Raw genomic sequence first — 21,504 nt, forward strand, 5'->3', positions numbered from 1 at the left:
TGATTATTGTAATAGAAAATGGGTGGTGGCATGATCTTTGGGCGAATCAATCTTGGTGGTGCGGGTTGTATATAGGACGTCGATTGCATTTGGTGGAAATTGTGGTGGAAAAGTGAATAGCGTTGTGGCGTGGTTGGTGGATATAGTCGATGGTAGTGGCAGTGGTTGGGAACGATCAGACTGGGTAGGGAAGGAATCCGACACAAAGATGTAGACGCGACAGCACCACTGGTCGAGGGACAAAACTGAACGATGATGGTAGCAAGTTTTGTTGGATCTGGGTGTCTGCTTGTGACTACACGTGATTGCCTGCAAATGGTGGACTCCAATGGTTGGATACGAGAGAGTATATTGGATGACCAATGCCATTGGTTGTTGTTGGACGATAGTAGGTAGGTAAGTCATTCTTTTTTTTCCTTTCTATTTATTTATTTATTTATATTTTTACAATTTTTAATATATACTTTTTTATTTTTATTTTGTATTTTATATTTTTTAAATATATTTAATATATATATATATATATATATTTTTTTTTTTTTTTTTTTTTTTTTCTATCTTTATTTTATTTTATTTTTTTAAAAGTGGCCAAGGGCCTCTGACGAAATTAGTAACTAAGAAACTCCAAAAATTTTATAGTGAAACACTTTCAATTTAACGCAACAAAGTTAATGAATTTTGACGGTCAAGGACATGGATTGGAGAAAACGACTCTGTGCAGCGGTTAAGCGGCCAAAGGATCGAACAACTCTGATACCAAATGGAACGAACAAAGTTCATTCTTCAAGTTAAATACTCCAGAGAACTTGGAATATAAAGATCTCCATTGAGATACATGGATATACATTAAAAAGTATGAATGAGAATGATGATACAAATGAGAGTGAGGGCCTGCTTACATACCCTAGGCAGGTGTCTCTTCATGGAAGGTCATGTCCTATCTAGACATGCCTCTTCAGTACTAATTGCTAATTAACTAGTAATTATTATAATTATAATTAATATTTATGTTTATATTATTTATATATATTTTATTCATAACAACAAGATTAACAGACAATAGTGTATGGTATATTGATTTAGGAGCATCCTTCCATATGATTGGGAACAATAAGTATTTCAGCCACTTGAAGGAGAAGGACATGCAATTTTAGATTGAGCTAGGAGTTGATGGCATGTGTTGTGGGGAAAAATGCCTATGCAAGACGATCCTATCCACCTAAGGTGTGACAGTGCCTTAGCAACAAACGAGTACAACTATGCTGGTTTCTTCCTTTATGAAATGTGAAAGAAGAGATATCAATAGACTTACCGGTGTCTTCCGTTTGTCCCTCGATCCGGTCTCTCTTCTCTTTGGGTGTTCACAGCTACTTGCCTTCTTGCTTATCCAGCTTCAACTTCCTGCAAGATCACAAGAGAACGGCTACTTGCGACAAGAGAACAACTACTTGCGACAAGAGAAGAACACTACACAAAGACATATATTCACATTCATAACTAGTTTAGGATTAGAAATAAACCAAATACACTAATACATTCATACATCAATAATACATCAGAATATAGGAGAAACCAAGATAGCTTTATTGATGAATAACAAGGTTCAGGAAGAGATACAACCAAGAGGGCTCCAATCCAGCATCTCCTTCCCAGCAAATGGAATTCCTATCTTCACCCCTTTCAAAGCATTAAGCACCCAATGATTCCAGTCTCAAACCAACAACAATTCTTTGCAATAACAAAATTCCAGCCTCTAGATCTCATGGAGGAGAGATCCATATATAGATGTTTGGAGAGAGGACGAGTCAACTTGAGATTTGACTAGTGTCCTCTCCCTCTATCAGTTCTTGAGTCCACTTGGAGGTTCTTGCTTCCACTTGGAGATTTGGAACCTCTTACTCATCACCAGTCGAATTCCCTGAGGCAAGTGTCATTTTGGAAGCTTCCTGGGTTTTGACACCTTGAGAAATGAGCCTGCCACTTGTCCACTCTCGTTCAGCGCAGGTAGCCTTTGTTCCAGTTGACATTCAACGCAGGTAGCCAGTGTTGGCTTTGACATTCAGCGCAAACAGCTAGTGTAGCCACTGAAATGATCCTGAATTGACTTGCTTTTGAGCAGTTTCAGGTGGAGAACTTCTGTGAATTGCTGTGGTTTGTTAGCCTTGTTCCTCTAGGGGTAGGAACAACATGTTTAGGGACTTTGGATCCCTTAGATTATGGACATTTCATGCTCAATGCTGTAAGGCACAAAAATGTCTATAACAGCATGTATGATACTAGAGAAGTTGGTACTGCCAATTTTTAGAGGGAGTAAGGTAATCCTTTCCATCGTAGAGATATTCTCTATGTTCCATTCCTAAAGCAGAATCTTGTTTCAGTAGCTACCCTTGAGGCCAAGGGTTATGATGTCATCTTCAATAAAGGTAAGGCTAACCTCCAACACTTAGCTTCTAGATGTAAGAAGAACATAGGTGTGAGGATGAAGAATCTCTACAAGTTCTAGGTAGAGACAAACACACCATTGAGCAACAAGGTAGGAAGTGTGCAGAGTAAAGAGGTGATGGTTGAGTAGAGTAGATCTCTAAGGGAGTCCTTAGAGCAAGATCAGGTTAGAGTACCTGAGAAGAAGCTACTCAAGAAGGAGCCTCATCCAGTATCTCAGTTTGAGTCTCGGATAGTTGGTAGTTGGGCCGACCAGCAAGATGATGAGGAGCAAAGCCTAGGGCGAGTAAATGCAACCACTCAGTCAATGTCCCCTAGTATAGGGAGAGTTCAATCCAAGTGGGAAAAATAGTTATTTAAGGAGAACCATAAGAGAGTTGGACCTCCCAGTATCGCCTTCAGCTAGAGTAAACAACCATAGATTTACATGGGGTACATGGCACTTATGACTGAGGTGATAGACTCGCAAATCATGGTTGGAAAGAATAGGTCTTCAGATTGGATTATGAAAGAGAAATCAGGAAATTCTTCTAGTTCAGAGGGAGCAACTGTAGCAGCAAAGAATGTGGTAGTGTTGAAGACAAATCCAGTTGTACGAGGTTTCTCTAGAAGTACCTTCCTCGCTAAGAGGGAGTGTTGAAAATGTAGTGAGAAAGGTATTCTGGCTTATGTCATAGCCAATGAAGACCTCGAGTTATCCTCATGAGTTAGACTTCAGTTAGGATGAGTTATTTCCAGTTTACTGGAATAATTCTCTAACATGCATATAGTTGGAGCTTCAGTTAAGTGGGGTCTTCATTAGTTGACTACAGAATGAGGTGGCAGTTAGCTGTTCAGTTAGAGCGAGTTAGACTTCAATATTGATTGAAGGAAGAGCGAGTTAGATCTCTAGTCTTGACTGGAGAGAGCACAAGTTAACAAATCAGTGATGATTGGAAGGAGAGTGAGTAACAATCTCAGTTAACTTGGTATCAGAGCTAGAGTTCTAAATTAAGCTGGGTCTCTTTTGCGTGGATTGAAGGTCACCTATAAAGAGAAGATGAAGGCACAAGTGAAATAAAAAAAATTTGTGCACAAAGTTTTGTGACAAGACATAGCTGATGAGTTTGTGAGAGACATTTGATTGTGGAGTGCAAGAATTGTGTCCTAAGAAATAGAAGCCACAAGTGTGCTGGGATTTAGGAGCTGGTTGTGTGTAAGAGAGAGGAGATGGGGTCCTAAAGAATAGGAGGCTGAAGTGCACTAAGAACTAGGGCATAAGTGCACTATAAAATAGGGCCTGGAGTGTGCTAGGAAATAAGAGATTAGTGCAAGGATTAAGGGGCTGAAGTGTGCAAGGAAGGAGGAGCGGAATTGAAGGAAGATAACAGGGTTTGCAAAGCAATTCAAGGAGGTAGAAAAGGAAGAATTGTGTGCAGGAATCGAGATCAAGTAGTGATCAAGGTAGACTAATATTAGTTGTATCAGTTGAGATTTGTGAGTAAAGCAGAACACTTTCTATAGCGAGACAATTTTCTCAGTAATAGATTCAATTTTTCCAAGACAACCAATAAAATAGCCACATCAAGCAAGCAAGTTTTCCCTTTTGTATTTCCTGAGAAGAATAAGTGTGTCAATTTTTGTGATGTGTTTTTATCTCTGTGTTTTTATTCTATTCCTTATAAGTTGGTAAGAGGCTCTGTATATTGGTGAAAGTTAACTAATTTCAATTTTTAGATATTCATCTAAGTAGTTGCAAAGTTTCATGGAAATCAAACACTTTCAACGCATGGAAAAGAAGGGACTATATTTGTAGGTTACCATTATGATATTAGATTTTTGACTCTCCAGGGTCGCTGTAGATCCCTTGGACAATGCATTTGGTTGAGAAATGGTCAAAAGGTTGAAGTCCGTGTCTTTGTTGGATGTTTGTTCATCCAAGTTGGAAAACGAGTAGTAGGATTCAACATTTCACTATTTACAAATATATCAATTTGAGGCTTATTTAGAATATGGATTTTGGGGCTAACATATTGATTTGGTTTGCATTTGCTGCAAAGCAGCTTGAGTGGCTTACAGGAGGTGATTGCAGAGTTGGATGCATGAAGTTTTTGTCACTAAAATATCTCTTGCAACTACTGACAAGTATATTAAGTTGTTACTTAAGCTATTAAAACCATTGGAGAATATACTTTATATTTGACTAGAAATGAACTGAATTCACCAGTCTTTACAAGTGCATTACGTTTATACAACTAATTAAAGCCAGACTCCATGGATTTCCATTTTCATAGCTACATGTGAATTGGCTTCCGGTTGTATACTTTGTCTTCGTCTACAAAGTTTCAGGAAATTTTCTATTTGTAAGCATTCATTCTTGCTAGGGGTGATAATAATTATGATTCATAATTGTATATGCAATTCAACCCATTCTCTCTGTTGTAAATTGATTTCTATGAAATTTTAAACAATGATTTATATCTTGCAATATCATTAACTAATTATGCTGAAGGCGTTCTTTCAGGGAGATTTCTTTGAGCGATTTTTTTTCGTTTGTCCACGCTCAATGAATGACTACAACATGTTAAGGAAAAATGGCTTTTCAAACTACTAACACTATATTGAAGAGGTTCTCATCTTCCCTATTCATACGTGGTACAATCCGCTAGGACTCACCAATGTTCCTTCCACTGCCTTTAGCTCCCCCTCTATCCAAAGGGACTGAGAGTTAGATGTGGTTTCCCTTCTTGTTTTCCATTCCATGGTCACAATAGACATTTTTGACATATTAATTGGAGAATGTTCAATGAACCTTGATTGAGCAGTGTCACTAGCAGTCGTGGCCTCATCATATATGTGGTGGTTTTTCTTGTGGTTGTGGTCACAATCACAGTCATAGTCGCAGCCATGGTGTCCCACTTGAACAAGGGTTGGGGTTCGGGGTTGGTGTAGGAGAGCATGTTGTTGAAGAAATCCTATGAGATATTTTGTGGCACATATGGAGGCAGACGTGTCAGAAACATCACAATCCCATTTTCTGTCCTTGGGACCTCTTGAAAATAAGGAGGCCAATGATTAGTTTTTCGAGAAATTATAGACAAGAAGGATAATCAGGAATAATTTTTTTGGCATGTTTAGAACAATTGTGTTAATATTGTGTGTGAAATTAAAGAAATGTGTACAAATTTGGATTGAGCAGAAATCATTGTGAATCTTATGTGAAATTGATGTCACATTGGAAAGCAGGGTTTCAAGATGGAAAGGTCCATGTTTTCATCTTCCAGGTTATGGAATTTGCAAACCAATTCCATTAATTTGACTTCATATAGGGCTTCCCCTGTCTTTGTTATCTACCTCACCTCAAAGTTGAGAATATATGATCAATTTTTTGATACAATTTCCAGGTTGGCTCTATGACCTTGATTGTTCTGGTTTCACAGGCCATGGCCGGGTGCTTCAATAGGATTTATGCATTAAATGAATTGAGACAAACTTGTTCATTGAAGAGGAACCAACCGCTGAGGGTTTTAGGAGATGGGGATGGTGTTTCAAAGTTTGAGATTGTGGCAAGATTGACACAAACTATAGATCAATGTTTTGTCTCAACTTTATTTCCTTGTTCTTTACACTGTAATTTTCACTCCTTCCAGTTATAAAGAAAAATTGCATCTTCTGTCACAGATAAAATATGGGGTGAGTTGTTATACTTACTATAGTGCCCTCTATCTAGAGAGCATTTTTTGGACTGAATGATTCCATAACAAGGTTGGTTTAGCAAATATATGTTATCTTTGTTTCTTCTACTTTAAAATTCCTTTGAAATTAAAAATCAAGGTTGGTTTAGCAAATACATTTTATATTTGTTCCTTCTCTTTTAAAATGTCCTCGAATTTAAAATTGTTTCTCTAATTTGGGAACCCTTCACTTGACAATGATCGTTCTCCCTTGCTTTTTCTTGTTCAATTGATGTTCAATATGTTTTATTTTTACAATATTTATGGTGTGGTCAAGGAAGCATTGCCTTAATGATACACTAACAAGGTACTTTCAAACTTGAGTCCTTGCAGTTAAGAACTATAATTGTTTCACCAAATATTCCAGTTCCTACAGTGGACGATCTGGCATAGTAGGTGGCTAAGTGCTAGGTCACTTTGGGTATTTAAAAAAAACCTTATTAGTGCATAGTAGTTAAGAACTCTGAAGTTGTTTCAGATAATTCCCATTAGTTAGAACAAAGAACATGGAAATAACATATATATGTATGTACTATGTTCACCACTCAGCATGTCTCTAGTTTGCCGCAACAATTTAATGTTCTTTTCGTAATTGTTAATGTTGGTGCTTGGGTTAGTTATATGAACCTTTTTTTAATGTTTTTTAATTTGGATTTTAGTGGTTATAACATTTTACTTTTTATGGTAAAACATATTGTCTATTTTTATTTGTTTATGTTATTTATTTATTTTTCTATTTGATATGTTTACAATGTTTTGAAGGACATGATTAAGATCCTCTTTCACACAATCATATATTAGAAACAACCACTTGTTATTGATAGTCTATTACAATCACCTATTATTAGTTTAGCTTTGTTGATATTCTATTAGAAGCAACCACCTATGGAACATAGCAATACACAACTCACTATCCAAAAAAGACATTCTACTTTTCTTTTACAACATATACACCTTGCATTCTCTTCGGCGTTTCCTTCCCCCATTTCAGAGGCATGCTAGTTTTATTTGTCTTTAATTAGAGGTTTTTGGACACATTGCTTTTGATGCAATCTTACAACCACTTGGCCACTTTGCAAAGTCACCTCTTGCACAAAACTATCCTCCCATATGTGCTGGGATTTTGTGGATCTAGAAGGTGCAACCATAAATTTGAAGGGGAAGTGAGATGGCGTCTTAAATATAGAAAATGGGAATTGTGAGCAACAAACAATGAGATAATTGCATCATGAGACACTATACAACCCAATTCATAATATATATATATATATATATATATATATATATATATATATATATATTTGTGTGTGTGTGTGCAAGAGATGTTGTGTATATATTCTAGTATGAGGGAGATATAAAAATAAAAAATGACCCATGGTATTGACCCATGATATTCATGTGGAATATAACCTATTTCAGGGGGAAATTGAACTAGCCTAGATCCATCTTAATCTGATGTTATATTTAAATACGTAATTAGTTGTAGAAAATGATGACATTGAATCCATGTAGCTTGTATATGCTCATGCTAGGCATTTGTCTGGATATGTTCGGAGGTGGGAGAAATATAAAGAATAATGTAATTATTATATTTTATCTAATAAATTTATGTACCTCCATCTATTTTTTACTAGGTTATATTGGGTAAAATATAATATTATAATATTCATTTTACCCAATATTTCCCCTCAATTGGTCCACTTCTTATTGTAATTTTTCTTTATATTTGAAGTTTGAAAGTAAACAAACTAAACTATAAAATTAGCAAGGGTGGGGAAATATTGAGTAAAATGTAATAATATTACATTTTAATTAGTATTTCCCTCCACCCATGGCCACTTTTTATTGGGTGGGGGTGGTAATAAATATTTGGTAACATATAATATTGTAATATTATATTTTATCCAAGATTTCCCCTCACCCAATTCAATTTTTATTAATTTTTTTCTTTATATTTGAGGTTCATAAGTAAACTTAACAACTATGTTAACATTCTGACTTGGTAAAAATAAAAATAAAAAACTAATAACTATATTTATATCTATAATTAATTATAATTAATAATTAAACCAACATAGATCCATCTTAACTCCAGATCTACCAAGCGTCGAGAGGGATAAAATATGCAAACCTCTTTTAAAGTGAAAATTATTATACTAGAAGTGTTGATGGTGTACCTCATCTTTTGAAAATGTACTGAATTTTTTTTTTTTTTAACAAAGTCGGATACTTTTATATTATAAAAACAAACAGCATTACATAGTTCTAGTACGTCCGGGAAATTTGTCTGAAGGGTGAGGATCAAAAGTGGGTACGCAGACCCATATTCCTCCTTGCTTCTTTTGATTTAAACAGAAACTAAAACAAAGACGACTGTATTGTCTAACAAAAGAGCCTCCTATCCAGCAGTATTTACAATGCATTCCTTATGGGAAGTGCTGGGTGACTGAATCGTCCGGATTCCGGACACTTGCCTTGGTTGATGCTTCCGCCTGGTAGCTCTGGGTGAGAGAGCGTATGTGTTCCATGGCTGCCTCCAAGTGGCTGCAACGCTCCTGCAGTGCTTCAATCTCATTCTTTCTTTTGTCCAATTTTCTCCGCTTAGAATTCCTATCAGAATGATAGTCATCTTGCAGCTCTTTCAGCTGCTTGGTCAGGCTGTTAATCATGATGGTATGAGCTTTACACATGGTGCATTCCTTATTATTGAAAAGGTTGTCATAAAAATTGCTGGGTTGAGCCTGCTCAGCTGGAGGATGATGTTGATCTGCCATACTTTCGCACAGAGGGTCAAAACAGTGAGGGGCTATGAACGGGATTAAAGAGAGAGCGGAGGAGAAGATGCTGGAATGATGATTCCAAGAGGAACGGTGCGCCAAGCTCAGAGAGCCGTGAGTGGTCTTCAGGGGTAGGCCTGAATCTCTGTTGGAGTGCAAAAGCAGAAGGACAAGCTTTTGTGGATCAGTAGAGAGAATAATAGAGGCTATGAGCGAGATTATGGATGAGTTGGAGAGGAGGGCGCTGGACTGTTGAATTCGAAGGGAGAGGTGCAAAAAGCTCAGAGGGCCGAGGGTGATCTTCAAGGATATGCCTGAAACGCTGCTGTACAGCATAAACAAAAGAGTTAGCGTGTATAAACCAACATAGAAAGTAACTGTGTTTACCAAAAGCGCCTTGAGAATCTCTGCTTCCTGATGAGAGATGAGTCCTTCCACGATACGCCTTCTGTTGCCGGAGTCGAGCTGCGGACAAGAAACTTGAGCTGTGCTATTGCTTGAAGCCCGACTGCAATATATAATGTTCTGATGGAACCACATATGCTCGAATCGGCGCCTAGGGGGTCTGTTCTTGGGAGGGGGGAGGTCAGCTGATTTGATTTGGCTGCTGGCTTGGAGTGTGCGAAGGGGAAAATCACAATCCCATACCCTGAAAAAGACTGCGCAGGTCAGGTGGAGAATCCCGAAGGGATATGGGTCAATGATGGAGTTCAGATATTGGGGACACTTAGGATTTCGGTAGTACCAGGTAGTGCAGGAGGGAGAACTGGGCCTAAAACGAGGAAGATTATACCTGTGGTGACTGCGGTTCTTGGAGGGGGCATCGAAGGAAGCCCGCTTAGGGAATATCTTTCCTGTAGACTTTGTCATTCTCCTTGACTTCACATATTTGCCTTTTTGAAGCCTTTTTTGCTTGATTATCTGCCTCCTCGTTATTTGCTCTGAGTATGTGTTTGAATGTGACATTGCCAAGAGACCTAATGTTTCCCATAATCCTTGCTTTGATGTTGTTCAAAGCTGTTTGTCTGAATTCCTTCCCTGTGGTCAAGGCTGCAATGATGATTGCAGAGTCTCCTAGAATTAGTAGATTTCTCAGACCGTAGTTCTTGGCAATGGAGGTCCCAAGAAGGAGGCTGTAAGCCTCTGCCCTGTTATTTGTCATGGTGCCCAACCCCCATTCGAAAGTGACTATGGTCCTCCCCTGACAGTCTTTGATAACTCCACCTGCTCCCGCTTGGCCTGGGTTGTTCTTTGAGGCCCCATCAAAGTGGAGAGTAGGGCGGTTTTGGCTATGGATCCAGCTTTTGACTTCTTCTTTAGTTCCTCTTAATTTCCAGTCCATGTTCCTCCTCCCTGTATTTCCTTTCTTCTGATGTCCTCTTCCAAATTTGAACTTGCTGATCCACTCTTTGACTCTTGTGTCCGTTGGTTCCACTTCTACCTGGTAAATGCCATTTGCCTCAATGGTCTCGGTGATTAGAGCCATCGTTTTGGCAAGAACGCTGGAAATGCTTGGTTTTTTACCCTTGAAAATGCACTTATTTCTGGCCAACCAAATTTGCCAGCAGAGGTTAGCGGGGATGCTACTCCATATCCTTTTGACTAGACCTTTACATTTGCCAGAATCAGGGAGGTTATTTCCCCATTGCTTCTGAAGGGTAGTGATCTGATTGGGGAGGACGTTGATGCTCAGGGGGTCTGTGATAATTTTCCAACAAGCTTTAGCAAAAGAGCAGTCGATGAAGAGGTGATTAGTGCTTTCTTCTGCATCCTTACACATACAGCAAATTGAAGGGCCTTGAATGCCCTTCTTCCTAAGGTTCTCAGCTGTGAGAATTTTACAGTGCAGAAGGGTCCAATTAAAGAGCCTTACCTTTGGAATACACTCAGATCTCCAAACAGCCCTCTGGAGAGGCCAATTGTTGATTGTTGAGGCGTTTTGCAGAACTTTGTAGCCTTCTCTTACCGTGTAATTGCCCCCATTAGGGTCCCAAACAAATTTGTCTTCCTCCATTCTGTTTGTGGGGGCAGAACCAGTTAGAGACATCTTGAGTTCATCCCAGAGGTTCTTCAGGTCATCAGGGAGGGGAAGAGGTCTCCAGCCAGACCATATGTCCTGATCCCAAAGGGAGATGTCATAAAGAGTTTTGATCTTTGCCTCTGCCATCCACCGTTGTAGAGGCCTGAAGTTGATGAGAGCTGCCCTTGACTCCGAGCCCATTATCCTGTCCTCCCATATGTTGGTATCCTTACCATTCCCCGGAGCTTTTGAAATGCTTGATGTAAAGTAGGGAAGTGTCTTTTTGATCAGCTTCCAAACAGGGGTGCATTGTCTTTCAATGATATTTCCTGCAAGGATGTTGCTTTTGCTTCCATTTAAGTATTTCCTCTTGATTACCTCTGTCCACCAGGTCCCTTTCTCGTTGAGAATTCTCCAAACCAGTTTGCAGCCCAGTGCCATGTTTGCTAGCCTTGGTATTCTGATTCCGAGCCCTCCTTTTTCTAGAGGGAGTGTGACCTTGTCCCACTTCACCAAGCTGAACTTTTTTGTGTCTTGCTTTCCTCCTTGCCATAGGAAACTTCTGATGATCAACTCCATGTGCTTGTGGATGCCTGCCGGTGCGAGGGTGGTAGCGAATTGGTAGATTGGAAGGGCTGATAGGATGGCCTTTATTAGAATGGTTCTGCCAGCCAGATTTAACCAATACACTCCCCAATTCTGAAGTTTCCCTCTCAATTTCTCAATTATTTTCACCCATATCTCAGCTTTGATTGTTTCTTTGGCTAAGGGGAGTCCTAAGTATGTGAAGTGGGTCCAGTTTCCCTGGGCAGGGATTTCCATGATTGTGGATATTCTCTGGATTATATTTCTTGGCACATTCCAGGTGTATATCATACACTTGTTGTTATTTAATTTGCCTCCTGAAGCTTGAAGGAAGAGATCCAGGATTCTTTTGAACCTTCGTGCCATAATGCTGGAAGCTCCCCCTATTAGCAAAGTGTCATCTGCAAAAAGGGAGTGATTTATTCCCTTGGTTCCTCTGGTTATATCCACCCCTGTAATTTCTTTTAATTTGCGCTTGTTCTCTAAATGCAAGCTGAGGGTTTCAGCCATAATGATGTAGAGGAAGGGTGACAATGGGCATCCCTGCCTCAGTCCTCTTGAGCTCTTGAAGGCAGTGCAGGGCCTTCCATTAATGAGGGGAGCTGTCCAGTTTTGGGAGATGCATTCCATTACCCTGCTTGTGAAGAACTCTGAGATGCCAAATTTCAATAGGACTGCCCTGAGAAATGAGTGATTTACCCGGTCGAAGGCGTTCGCCATGTCCAGCTTGATGATCATACCCCTCTCCTTCCTGGATAAACTGCTGTGAATTGCCTCCTGGATGAGAATGACATTGTCCGTTATGTGACGGTTAGGAACAAATCCCCCTTGATTTTCAGATATGAGTGAGGGAAGGATATTTTTTAACCTTTGCGCCAAGATTTTTGTGATGATTTTATATGAAACGTTACATAAGGAGATTGGGCGGAATCTGTCAAAGGATTGGGGATTCGATTCTTTGGGGATAAGAGCTAAATGAGAGGCCTTAATGCTGCTGCCCATTTTGCATTTTATGAAAAAGTTTTTGGCCATTCTTATGTAATCTTTCTTAATTACTTCCCAGTGGGTTTTGTAGAAGGCCACTGTGAATCCATCAGGGCCTGGTGCCTTATCCAATGGCATGCTGTGAATAGATCTTTCGATTTCTTCCTGCGTGACTTCCTTTTCTAATTCTGCATTTTGTTCTTCTGTGATTTTGCTCTCTATTATCTTTAGAAAGTCCGGGTTTTCCGTGTCTTGGGGGTCAGCAGATAGGAGGTTTTGAAAATGGCTGGTCGCTGCTTCCTTGATTTCCCATTGCTCTGTTAGGGTTCTGCCTTCCCTTGTAATTTTCCCAATATTGTTCCCTGCTCTCCTTAGCTTGATACTGTTGTGGAAGAAAGAAGTGTTCTTGTCTCCTGAATAGAGCCAAAGGCATCTCGATTTTTGCCTCAGCTCTTCCTCCTCCACGCGGTTCTGCTTATACAGCTCCATGTACAGTTTGTTTTCCATCCTTAAGTCTTCTGCTATATCTTGACCTTTCTCTTTCTCTTGGTTCCACTCCGCCAGTTTCTCTTGGAGATCGATTTTCCTTTTTCTTCCCTCGATTGCGAAGTTTCTTGCCCATTGTTTGATAGTTGTCCGTAGTATTTTGATCTTCGTTTCCCATATGTAGTGTGGGGAGCCAACAATTTCTGTTGCCCAATTCTCTTTAACCAGATTCATGAAATCTTCACTGCTTTCCCATGCTCTGCTGTATTTAAAGGGTATTGGTCCCATATTTTCTCCTTTAACCAGATGCAGTGCGACTGGTTTATGGTCTGAAATATATCCTTGTATTATTGTGCTTTGAATCCTTGAGAAGTTGACCACAATACTCTCTTGAACCAGTATGCGGTCCAGCCTCTCTTTGATGTTGTTTCTACCAGTCCTCTTGTTCGACCAAGTGAAGCGCCCATTCTGTGGGGGGACATCAACAAAGCTGTGGATTTGGATGATTTTCTCCAATGCTTCCCTTGAGGGATCTGCAAAAAAATTTCCCCCCATCTTCTCTTCCACATTTCTTATTAAATTCAAGTCTCCACCCAGGAAAATGTTTCTGTCCTGGGCGCTCGTTAAATCCATGGTGATTGAATCCCAGCAAGAGGCTTTGTCTCTGTAGTGGGGGGGAGCATAGACATTGTATATTGTGAATTCTTCGTTATTGGATATATATTGCATATCTGTTCTTAGCCACCATTTGTTTTGCCTGCTGTCTTTAAGCTTCCATTTACTTTTATCCCATATGGTTCCTAATCCACCTGAGGCACCTACTGCGCTCAACCCTATTCCTTCAAAGCTTCTGTTTCTCTTTACAATGTTTTGGAAGTCCTGATCATTGATTTTGGTCTCCTGAAGAAGTAGGAAGTCTGGATGTTCCGATTTGATGAGGTCGCGGACTGCATTGATTTTTAGGGAGGAGCCCATCCCCCTACAATTCCAAGAGACCAGCTTCATCATTTACTTTGTTTGTTGTGTGGTCCGCTTTTCTCCTTCATCTTCTCCCCGCTCCCTTTGGTCTTATCTAGAAAGGTATCCATTGGCTGCTGGGTCCCTGTGGCCATTTCCTTTGCTGCGTTCTCATCTCTTATCTCTTTGTTTGACTTCCGACCTACTTTTCTGGGTGGGTCGGTGGTCGTGATATTTTCCTTTGTCTTGTTCCTTGTTAGGATTCTTTCAACAGTTGGGGGAGGGGAGGATGGGGGAGGAGAAGGAGGGGATACTGTAGGGCCTCTCGGAGAGGAGGGGGGGGATGGGGGATCCTCAGCTGAAAGGGATTCGAAAGGGTTGGAGGAAGAGGGGATAGAAGGGCCAGATCCGGAGGGATGGGAAGGGGAAGCAGGGGATTCGTGAGAGGGTTTTGAGAGATTTCCCGGGGGTGGATTTGACTTCTTTCTCTTGACTTTTTCCCATGGTTCTTCCGGTGCTTCAGCATTTTCAGACTCTATTGGTTTATTTTTACTGCATCTATTAGCAAAATGCCCGTATTCATGACATACCTTACATTTAAACGGCAGCTGCTCGTAGTCCACTTGTTGAATGTGCGTCCACTGGTCTACCTTGAGTTTGATCGCTTCCGGTAGTCCTTTCCCCAGATCCACTTCTACACATATCCGGGCACGTGCGTGCATATTCTCCCTTGGCTCCGATCTATCAATATATTTCCCCACAGCGTTTCCTATGGCTCTCACCGATTCATCTCCCCAGCAGTGGAGAGGCAGATGGGGGAGACGGACCCAGACTGGGACAGCACTGGGAACGTCCATCTCAGGGTCAAAATCAGGGGTCCATCTATTGAGATACAAGCCTCTCGTGTCCATGAAATATGGGCCATTCCTGAAGATAAGGTTACGATCTTCCACTGTTTCGAAGAGGAAGGTGAAGAAGCCCCTCCCGCAAAACCTTATTGCTATCTTTCCTTGGACCATTGAGTTCCAGTTTCTTTCCACCCAGCGTTGGACAGTGCGGGGTGATGGCCATAGACCGGTGAACTGGCCCACCAGGCCACGATCTGCTAAAGCTACTGCAGCTCTCCTCGGGAGGGCAGGAGGGAGCGAAACTTCTGGGATTTCATCTAGCTTCTTAATGAACTTTGAGGCTGTAGGGCGTATTTTCTCTGAGGTGGTCTCTTTGGTTAGAGAGGCAAACATTTTTTCCAGATCATCCTTCTCTTGGGTTGGCGGATCCATAGAAGGGGAGATCAGCAGCGCAGAAGCGCTCCAGCGAGGGGCAAAAGGAAAGGGCCGCAGGCCCCCGTGGAATGGGCAGGAGGCCCCAGGGTGGAAAGGGGAGCGTGCAGGAGGGAAAGCCGCCCAGCAGCAAAGCTGCCAGGCGCAGGCGAACAGAGGGACGCTAGAACAGCTGCCAAGGTCAGGGTTGCAGAGCGCGCGGCTCACGGGCTCTCATCTCTCTTGCTCTTTTCCAATATGTACTGAAATTAGAGAGAAAGAAATCTTCTAATTAAAAACAAACATACACCTAAATTCAATTGCACAAACAACACTGAGATCCACAAGCAATGCCAAAGCCCTGAAAATTCACTGTAGAACGACCATCTCTATACAAAGTAGTGTGCCAATGCACCTTACCCTGAAGTAACACATCATGTTGAGTAGTCTCAAACAAGCCTCAACATTAATTGGCGATCCAACACTCCTATAAAATGTGCTTGACCGTCTCCAAGTCCTTTCAAACTAGGCAAAGTATATCTGAGAACTCTTGGCCAACCTAGCCTTGGAAGAAATCCCTTGATAAATGACCCACCACACAAAAATCTTGTCACATATAGGAAAGTTGCACCGTCCAAACTCTATGAATATGGTAAACCCAATGTTCTTCTACATACTTAGATATCAATATTTCATTGAGGATCAGGGAAATAAGATGTCTTTAATGAAGCACAAAGTAGATGTTATGGGAGTCACACTGGAGGCCAAAGCTCCACTTCCAATCCTGCCAAATTGGCCCAAGAATATCAATGTTATTGAACTTGGATGTTGGAATAAGAGCTTGCAACTATATGATCAAGGGGGAAACCAGAGTTGAGAGGACCATACTCCCGAGGAATAGGTTCCCAAACCTTCCTAGCATGAGTGCTAGGATCCCAAAATTTATGCTAGGAAAAAATTCCCTTACAAGTCAATCGTTGTGCCTGAAGCATGGCATATTTGCAACACAATCACTGCTAACTTTCAATGTTTGGAGATATTTCCTTGCTAGCTTTAAAATCTCTTCATAGAAATTGTATTGGGAAATATTCAAGCTACTCTATGTTCACTACATTCGTTGAACAAATTAACTTATAAGTTCATTGAGAAAATAAAAAATTAGCCATTGAACAAAATAACTTAGCATTAATGAGCCCTAATAGAAGAGATGGAAGATAAGTTGTGAGTTGTTTTCATGTCTTACATCTATTTGTGATAATGTTCGCTTAATGGGCTAAAAGACATGGTGGAACATGCGAAACGTTTATTTGTTGGCACAATATATTTTTGGTTTCTAGACTTCTACTTCTAGCTTTCTTCCTTGTTGACCTTGTCATCTAAGACAACTATAAATAAGTATGATAGTTTGTGTTCAGTTCTTGGTACTTTGTACAGATTCAAGTTTGGCTAATTTTGTGAAATATTTTCTTACTCAGGCATAGAACATTCTTCCTTAACCTTTACTACTCGAATGGCCCATCTAAGGATGGCCATTATATTTAGTTTTGGACAACCACTCTCTCTCTCTCTCTATATATATATATATATATATATATATATATCTTTCTAGTTGCTAAATCATGTCATCTGTGATATGTATGAATATGTGTCAAGGTGGGAATACGCAATAGGTTTGTGGCTAATGAGACTGTCGACATCATTCTTGATCATTTAGCTCTTTGACTACTCATTCCTTGATATAATTTTCACTTGATTCATCTTCTTGAAGTTTGTTAGGCTTTTTCCCATTCCATTTTTTTTTCTAGATTTTCACACTTGTGAATTGTTAGACTTTCTCCCTACAGGTGGAGCATATCAAATTTTGTCTACTCTGCTAGATTATGAGAAATCCAATCTTATGGTTGCTTATAGGTCATTGTAGACATACTTTTTTTTTAAATCTTTATTCCTTCATATTTTTAGCAAATAAGCTATTTTTGGCACATTTCAACATGGTTCCCCAAACTAGAGAAGAAGATGTTTTTGGTGTCCAACAAAGAATGTAAAGATAGCTTAAAACTTAGAAGCTATGTGATTTTCCACATCAATTAGGGATCTCAAGGATTCAAAAAAGTTCTATCATTTTGATTGGCCTCCAACCTTTTGATTTCGAGTTGAAGGGATTTCAAGTACTGGGAGGCCACATCAAGAATAAATACAATGTCCATGGAATTTCCTTAAGGAAAAATACTCCTAAATAGATATATAACATTTTTCCATTTTCTCTTTCCTCGACATACTCCATGATCTTGGTTGCCCCACTTTAGTGGCACTGTTATTTGAGATTTTGTTCCATGATTCCTAGCTTGCCGTGGGTGGCAAGAAAACACCATATGAACTACATTTCTAATTCAAAACTACCTCTGCTTGGATAAAAAATGGAATAAAGTTAACCTCCATTTTTCTTAATTCCATACATTCACGTTGCCAATTATTAGTTGGATTATCATTGGTAATACATCCATCGTCATGTGTATCACTTAGCTGGTGATTTCTTATGGCTTCACTTGGAGTGTGACCAATGCTATCATCCTCTTCCTCATCAGAAACCAGTAGAGTTTCAATATCTTTGGTATCTTCTTGCGATTGAATTTGATAACCTCCTTTGCTTGAGCCATTAGAACTCATTTGGCTTCTAGTTTCCTCTTTCTTAGAGCAAGCAACAAACTAGTAACCAACAACCTCTACACTCAACCATGTTCTATTTTATATTCCTTGCAAGGCTATGAATTTTGGAGTCATACGGTCCTTGCATGTTAGCAACCCATATTGGATGGTTGAGTTAAATACCTAAGGTATTTTTTAAATGATTTCTCTCTTAGTTATTCTATTATATAGATTGATTTAGTCCAAGCCTTTTGCAAAGTTGGGCAACAGGTTTGGAAATTCATACACAATGGAAGGGTGGGAAATGATTCAAATTATGCTTTTATCCTGATAAAAAATAATGAAACTATTGGAACATGCTTCAAAGACTATAGCACTTTTTACCCCCCAAAAAAAGGTCCCTCTTTGAAAAGCCACCATACATTTTAGGTCTACACTCTGAGAATTTTCCCATTGATGATTTCAGCTCTTGACAACCTACCTAGAAGAACTATGTAGCTTCCTTTTGGGACCTCAATTGATACATGGGATCCATTAAATCAATATCAATGCTTCATATAATACTATTAACCATATTTCCTGATGATATAGCCAATCCAAAGAAACAACCAAATACATATGATGAAAGATCCATGACATTTTTTTTTGAAGCAAGGCTAGGAGAACTATCTGGGAAAAGGTACTGGAAGTAGATAACTCCCATGTTCGATCCAAGTATAAACAGAGTTGCAATGTCCCTAATGTAGTTATTTCCTCAAAGGACGAAATGACCTATCAATCCCCTTAGGCTATATCTTTTGATAAATGAGAAAACCCCAATTACCTAATGTTTGGTCAACATGGGGTAAGTTTTGGAGTATCTAGGGAAAAAAAACCAAAGTTAGGGGTTCCCATGAACCCTCTCAATTAATTAAGGAGGAGAAACCCCCACAAGGAAATTTATAAATACATGAGATTTAGAATCATTTTGATCATGATTGAATTGGATTGATTTGTTTATGTTTTTCTTTGAGCTTGAGGTTCTGAGAGTTTTAAGACCCTTTCTTTTTTATTAGCTTCGGTGGAGGTGATGCCATCTAATCATCTGTCTAGTTTCGGTGGTGTTGATCCCACCCTATTTTTTTCTTTGTTCTATCACAACAAATCATCTTGAAGAAACTCGGTTTTGTCCTAGTTTGTAAGGGAGGAGTTTATGTCACTTGTGTTGAATGATAAATTTATCTCAAGCCAATGGAGATCTAATTTGGAGGAATCCTATCCAATTTCCCCTCAGTAGATGAAAAATATCCTAAGGCACAACAATTTAATTTTTGCGATAAATAGGTTCATTTAAGGGAACCTAACAACACAAGAAACCATTCTGAATAGTTGTGAATTTGGAATAGGATTTGGAGTGCCTGTGTCAATGAAAGTTTATAGGGCATGAAGTCAGTGACAACAAAAGTTTCTAGGGCATGAAGTATAGATTGGTACATAAACCTATATTTTCCTAGTGATTGAGTAAAGGCGAAAAGGTAACATATAGGTCTGTACCTATCCACAATCAATATTGATATTAGCATTCATAGCAGCTTAACAAGGCATTAAGTTATTGTTTTATCCTTATGATACAACGAAGCTTGTCTGAGTTAGATTTGGAGGTAGTGACACAACAAAATATTGCCTAAGGACTTGTTTCTCCTACTGCCTACACCTACCTACAAGTCAGTGAGAAAATCCTTCAACCCACAAGGTGTGGTTGGTGGTAGGGAACTCAGAGAAGGGGTTGTCACACTAATCCTGACTCTCTCTGTTTGAGCTATCTCCTAGGTTTTCTAAGGGGGTGGTCCCTAATGAAAAGTTAAGTTAAAAGTGATATGAGTTTCTAGGAGAGTTGTTAGAGTTAAATAGATTACTTCTTTAAAATTTATAAGCAAAAATTGATATGAGCAATAACCATCAATACATAAGATAAGCATGAAATACATAAATAACTAGTGCCTTCAGAGTATTTCTCTTTAAGAAATGAAATTGTATTTGCTTAAAATGAAGTGAAATGCTTTCAAATGGAAAACCAAAGTAACCTTGAAAAGTGAAACAATAAATTGTTAGCATAAGATATTATAAATGCTTTTAAGATGAACAAGTCTACAAATCAAAGCATGGAAACTATCTCACTCAAAAGAATACAATTAGAAATCTACTTGTGAGAATGAGATTAAAAAAAAAACTCAAATGTTAGACCAAAATGACAACATGCAATTAAGTTTGCAACCTAAAATAATAGTACTTGAAAGTTAAATCAACCATTCATGACAATATGCAATTAAACCAAAAGGTAAACCAATTTCCAAGTACAAGAGAATTAAACTTGTTGCAAAATTAAAAGAGATTATAATGCTTGCATCCAAAGTGCCTCTTGAAAATAAGATTTACATGTGAGACTTTAAACCATCAAGATAGCAAGAAATTTAAGAACTTTGAAAACAAAACAAATGTGATGGAATGTTGTTCTTGGTTTATTTTATTAATTAACGCTAAGACAAAGTTACAATTGAACTCTAGTCCTAAGACCTCATCCTTGCCCAAATATTTGGATCTCACAATGAGGAGTCAATAGAGGTAGAAAGTCCCTAAAAGTCTATTCAACCAACTTAAGTTGGAGGTAAGTTGTAGTGATGCTTGGAGCATATAAGTAAATGAATCAAACACATGAAAAATAAGTTCAACTTATAATGTACTTTATTGACATGAAATATAATGTTATTTTATGGAGAAAATTTCTCCAAATACTTGATGCATGTAAAATATGTTTAATGATGAATCATAAGTAAACTTGGAACTATGTTCAAGCCAAACAATATCAAGTAAAAAGTGTTTGCATGCAAGAAATCTGAACTTGTTATGGATTTAAAACATGTAGCAAATTAAATTAAAGTGCATGCCAAATGAGTGTGATGCATGTTGTGTTAATTTCACAATTAGATGATATGTATGCAAAATGAAATAAACCAATAAAATCAAACCACTAAACCCCTCCAACGGTGGAGAGATAGGGATACCAATGGGTAAAACCCACGCTCTCAAAATCAGAAATTTTATTAGTTGTTACAAGAAGGAAAAAATAATGAAATCTTCTCTAAAATCCAAGGTAAGTCTTAACAAATTGGCATCAAACCATAGAACTTTCCTTGCTGAAAATTTCTGCAATTTGAGGCCCACAAAGGCTCAACAAAATGCAGATTTTTGAAGAAGGAGAAGAGAAGATAAGCCTCCTCTATGGCCATGACCAAGAGAGAGAAAGAGATGGCCAAAATGAACTCAGTCTCCCTCAAGAAGAACACAACCTTGTCCAAGATGAATCGGCCTAAAGGTGGAAGTAATCACTAAATTTGAGCCCCAAGGTCCTACATGCAAACTTGTAAGTATTTTTCTGATGATGAATCCTGCAAGTAGCTACAAGAGAACAAGTTATAAACAATTTATAACAACACAAGTTATCTCAAGAAACTACAAAGTATGTTACAAAAAATAATCTACAAGAGGCTAGACCAAAGAGTATGAGAAAACTCTTCTCTTTGACTAACCATGACTTAGCTCTTTAAAATACCAGATGTTGATAAATGAAGTGCAATACGTGAGAAATAAAATTATTT

The 21,504-nt window shown here is 39.0% G+C and overlaps 1 pseudogene; it reads right to left on the reverse strand.

The window, feature by feature from the left end:
- Nucleotides 1-17,319: 17,319 nt before the first annotated feature.
- LOC149214245 (uncharacterized) lies at nucleotides 17,320-18,289 on the reverse strand (annotated as a pseudogene).
- Between the last annotated feature and the right edge of the window lie 3,215 nt (nucleotides 18,290-21,504).

Source organism: Pinus tabuliformis, chromosome 1_1 (genome assembly GCF_031772625.1).
Source record: "Pinus tabuliformis cultivar Carrire ecotype Pingquan chromosome 1_1, CPIR1, whole genome shotgun sequence".
Lineage (NCBI taxonomy): Eukaryota > Viridiplantae > Streptophyta > Pinopsida > Pinales > Pinaceae > Pinus > Pinus tabuliformis.